Source organism: Vicia villosa, linkage group LG4, assembly GCF_029867415.1.
Source record: "Vicia villosa cultivar HV-30 ecotype Madison, WI linkage group LG4, Vvil1.0, whole genome shotgun sequence".
NCBI classification, from domain to species: domain Eukaryota; kingdom Viridiplantae; phylum Streptophyta; class Magnoliopsida; order Fabales; family Fabaceae; genus Vicia; species Vicia villosa.
The window spans coordinates 32,787,316-32,792,609 of record NC_081183.1 but is presented as its reverse complement, the minus strand read 5'-3'; the positions used below and the strand labels follow the sequence as shown (position 1 = coordinate 32,792,609).

At 40.6% G+C, this 5,294-nt stretch overlaps 1 non-coding gene across 1 annotated transcript; it reads right to left on the bottom strand.

Moving 5' to 3' along the window:
• Positions 1–3,496: 3,496 nt before the first annotated feature.
• On the bottom strand, positions 3,497–3,603 carry LOC131600869 (small nucleolar RNA R71). The gene has a single exon (XR_009283473.1). It is a non-coding gene; the product is annotated as a small nucleolar RNA R71 (small nucleolar RNA).
• Between the last annotated feature and the right edge of the window lie 1,691 nt (positions 3,604–5,294).

Below are 5,294 nucleotides of genomic sequence, written 5' to 3'. Positions count from 1 at the left end.
GTTTTACATTCTGAAAAGAGTTTTATGAACTTGAAGAAGTTCATTTTATTAGACTCACACTGAGGAGTCTATAAAGCCAGTTTAATGCCTTCGACTCTCCGGTCGTGCATAACCTCAAGAGTGACTGGTGAGACGGTCAAACCAATGTGAGATTCGAAAGTTGCATTTAGCCAGTGTTGTAAAAGCCACTAAGGGCCTGATAAGGAGAGTTGTTTGGTGGTTTCATGAAGGTGTTTTAGCCTTAAAGAAACTAGACCTAGATTTTGATAAAGGTATGCTAGTAAGAGCTTACCTAGAGAGATCTTTCGACCTTCATGAATTTGAATAGCCATGGGGATGTAGGATTTTGCAATCTGGAGAGATCCAGGGCAAAACAAATACTATGATAACAAGTAGGTGAGGAAAGCCACATGCTCTTCGTCAGAGACTTCAGTCGAATCCTTGATGTGATGATCCTGAATGTACTTTGTGATGGTGGAATGACAGATGCCCCTATTTAAGTTTCTTCGATTCGGAGATACGATGATTGGAAATCTTCGTTTTGACGAAATTGAAGAGACTTAAATATATAAAACACACAATTTTTGAACCTAAGACGCAATGCAATGTTTAATGAATGCACGTGATGACGATGAAACACGGCAACACTGGGGAGGAAAAGGAACTCTACTGGGGAAAACAAAATGTCTTGCGGGAAGAACTCCACTGGGGAAGACAAGACTTTGTTGGAGAGACGAAACTTTGCTGGGAAAATAAACTTCTCTGGGGAAAATATTTCGCACCAGAGAGGTTAAATTATCACCTTTCACTAGGGGTAAAAAAATGGGGCATCCTCTTTCACTGGGGATGAGAAAATATGCAACCTCTTTCATTGGGGAATCAGAATAGCAATCTTCCATTAACAGAAAACACACCATCGTTCCACTGATGATATGAAAAGATATGCATCGACGTACCACTGACGATGAGAATATAACAATATACACCAACGTTCCACTAAAGGTGAGCTACCAACGTTCCACTGGAGGTAGAAAAGATATGTACCGTCGTACCATTGATGATAACATATACCAACGTTTCACTAAAGGTAATAAAGAGAAATAAATCGACGTACCACTGACGATGAACAAAATACACCAAAGTTCCACTGAAGGTGAGCTACCAACGTTCCACTGGAGGTAGGAAAGAGATGTACCGCCATACCATTGACGATAACATATACCAACGTTCCACTGAAGGTATTAAAGAGAAATACATCGACGTACCACTGACGATGAAGAAAATACACCAACGTTCCACTGAAGGTGAGCTACCAACGTTCCACTGGAGGTAGAAACGGAATATACCGTCGTACCACTGACGATAAAATATACCAACGTTCCACTAAAGGTATTAGTGAGAAATAAATCGACGTACCACTGACGATGAACAAAATACACCAACGTTCCACTGAAGGTGAGCTACCAACGTTCCACTGGTGGTAGAAAAGGAATATACCGTCGTACCACTGACGATAAAATATACCAACGTTCCACTGAAGGTATTAAAGAGAAATACATCGACGTACCACTAACGATGAAGATATAACAAAATACACCAACGTTCCACTGAAGGTGAGCTACCAATGTTCGACTGGAGGTAGAAAAGGAATATACTGTCCTACCACTGACGATAAAATATACCAACGTTCCACTGAAGGTATTAGAGAGAAATACATCGACGTACCACTAATGATGAAGATAATACACCAACGTTCCACTGAAGGTGAGCTACCAACGTCCACTGGAGGTAGAAAAGGAATATACCGCCGTACCACTGACGATAAAATATACCAATGTTCCACTGAAGGTATTAGAGAGAAATACATTGACGTACCACTGACAATGAAGATAATACACCAACGTTCCATTGAAGGTGAGCTACCAACGTTCCACTGGAGGTAGAAAAGGAATATACCGTCGTACCACTGATAATAAAATATACTGATAACACGATTTTATATCATATATTTAGCTTGAAATCCATAAATATTATTAGCATTTTCCTTTAATTGTATTATTTTATTGTGATATTATGCGGGTATTTGCGATGTTTCAGGTTTTACGCTCATATTGAGACTATTAGTGAAAAAGAAAGAAATGGAGCTAAATTCACTACTATTTATGCTTAAAAGATGAAAAAGAGGTGCTGAAGTAAGAAAGGGGTGCAAAGAAGACCCAATTTTGCAAAGATGCAAGTCCAGCCCACGAAGGAACCATTTGCGCGTGGCCCATATTTGAAGAACACGTTCCACCAAGAGGAGACGCCCGTCTGCAACGTCTCTCTGCCACGTCACCAAGAGGAGACGCTCGTCTCCAACTGCCCCTAGATTCTCTCCACTTGAGACGCACGTCTCAAGTCGTTCAACTAGCCTTCCCCAAAAAATGGAGACGCATGTCTCCCAAGTCCAAGTCAGAAGTCCCTCTTTTCACGCATCGTAACTGCAAAGCCTCGCCTATAAAAGGAGGCTGATACCTCAGTTCGCCAGGTCCGAATTTCTTCTAACGAAGTGCTGCCGAATTTATTCTTCAAGCATTCTTTATTTTCCTACCTTTCATTTAGCTGCTTTCTTTTTCTCACAACAATTTCTACACTAGAAATTGTTGTGAACCTTTCATAGATCTAGCCTTACGTTAGATTTATTTTTACATTCCTTGCCTTTATATTTTACGCCAAATAATTTCCGAAGAACGATCTAGCCAACCTGTGGTGGAAGTTCGAGTCCCTATGGATTCGATATCTTTTAAAACTACATGACACGACTGTGCACTTGCAGTCATCAGATTCATAGACACGTAAAGTCGCGATCAAGTTTTTGGTGCCGTTGCCGGTGACTATTTAAGTCGATATCATAACTCACTGTTACACCGTAGAGACTAGGGCAATTCTTTCCTTTCTTTTTGAACAATTGTATGCCAAATACTCATTCACAAGGAGGGGATTTAATACAACGAATTAACGAGATCGAACGTTTTATTAACGTCAAACGTCGAGCTCGCAATCTTCCTGATGTAGCACCAATTCTGATTAATCAGGAATTGATCTTTACTGATCAAATTAATCAAATTACCCCGAAGTTAGAGATGGTTGCTATTCGTCCTCTTAGAGACTATGCCGCTCCTTCACGCGCTGAACCGCACTCAAGTATCGTACCACCTGCAATTGAGGCAAACAATTTCGAACTGAAACCTTCGCTGGTACAAGTTGTTCAACAGAACCAATTCTCTGGAAGCCCTACAGACGATCCTAATCTCCATTTATCCGTGTTCGTGCAATATGCCGACACTGTCAAAGCTAACAACGTTGTTCCGAAGCTATCCGGTTACGCCTCTTTCCTTTCTCCTTGAGAGATAGAGCTAGAGTGTGGCTTCAATCCCTGCCTTCTAATTCCATAACTACATGGGACGAACTGAAGAGAGTATTCTTAGCTAGATATTTTCCGCCTAGCAAAACTGTTATGCTAAGAGGTCAAATCAACGGATTTACCCAAAAAGATAACGAATCACTCTTCAAATCTTGGGAACGATACAAGGACATGCTTAGACTATTCCCTCATCATGGACTCGAACCATGGCTGATCATCCATACTTTCTATGGTGGTTTACTTTATAACACTAAAATGACTATAGATGCCGCTGCTGGCGGAGCGTTAATGGACAAACCCCACGATGAAGCATACAACCTCATAGAGAACATGGCACAAAACCATTATCAATGGGGAGGAGAGCGAGCTGCTCTAGAGAAAACCCAAACCAAAGGAGGGATGTACGAAGTAAGTGGTATAGACCGCGTTAATGCTAAAGTGGACGCTTTAACTTAAAAGATTGAGAACTTAACCATCACTCCTTCAGCCACCGCGGCTGCTGTAGCACCTAACTGCGAAATTTGTGGATTATCTGGACACGTAGTTGCTGAATGTCAACTCTTGACTGATATCCCATCTGATCAAGTAAACTACGCTCAAGGAAACCCTTATTCTAAAACGTACAACCCTGGATGGAAGAACCACCCAAACTTTTCGTATAAGAACAACAATGCGTTGTACGCGCCTGGACAAGCACCTGTTGTCCCACCTGGCTATCAAAAAGCACTTGTAGCTGCTTAAAACGCCCCTAGGAAGTCGAATCTAGAAATCATGATGGAAAACTTTATAGCTTCCCAACAATAAACCAACAAAGACTTCCTAAATCAAAACATCCATAATAGTGAGCAACTAAAACAATTATCAAACAAAGTAGATTCTTTAGCTACACATAACAAAATGTTAGAAACAAAAATCTCACAAGTAGCTCAACAACAAGCACCTACTGCTGCCCCTGCTGGCACGTTTCCTGCTCAACCACAACCTAATCCTAAAGGACATGCAAACGCGATTACACTGCGAAGTGGAACGAACTACGATGGACCTATCGATCCTAGAACTCAAGACGCACCCATGTCACAACAAGAGCCAAAGGAAACTAAAAAGACATCAACTGATGATCAAACTACTAAAACAAATGAGAACGACACCAAAGTGGAACCTGAAAAAGAAAAACCTTACGTTCCACCACCACCTTATAAGCCACCAATTCTTTACCCTTAGAGATTAGCTAAATCTAAAACCGAAGCGCAATTTAAAAAATTTGTAGAACTTCTAAAACAATTAAATATAACTATACCTTTCACAGAAGCTATAACTCAGATGCCTTCGTATGCTAAATTCTTAAAAGAAATTCTATCAAACAAAAAGAAACTCGAGGATAACGAGACTGTAACGCTTACCGCTGAATGTAGTGCTATCATTCAAAACAACATGCCTCCCAAATTAAAAGATCCTGGTAGTTTTTCCATACCCTGTGTAATAGGAAAGACTATTATAGAAAAAGCCTTGTGCGACTTAGGAGCCAGTGTTAGTTTTATCCCTCTTTCAACCGGTAAGAAACTAACTCCGGGTGAGCTTAAAACTACGAGAATGTCTCTTCAACTAGCTGACCATTCAGTTAAATACCCTGTAGGAATGTTTGAAAATATCTTTGTGCGTGTAGGCCAATTCTACATCCCGACTGACTTCATCATATTGGATATCCAAGAAGATTCTAACATCCCAATCATATTAGGAAGACCATTCTTAGCAGCTGCTGGAGCAATTATAGACGTTAAACGAGGAAAGCTTACCTTCGAAGTCGGAGAAGAGAAGATTGAATTCATTCTTTCTCAATTCCTGAAAGCACCTTCTATAATTGACACATGTTGTTCTGCTGACATCATCGATG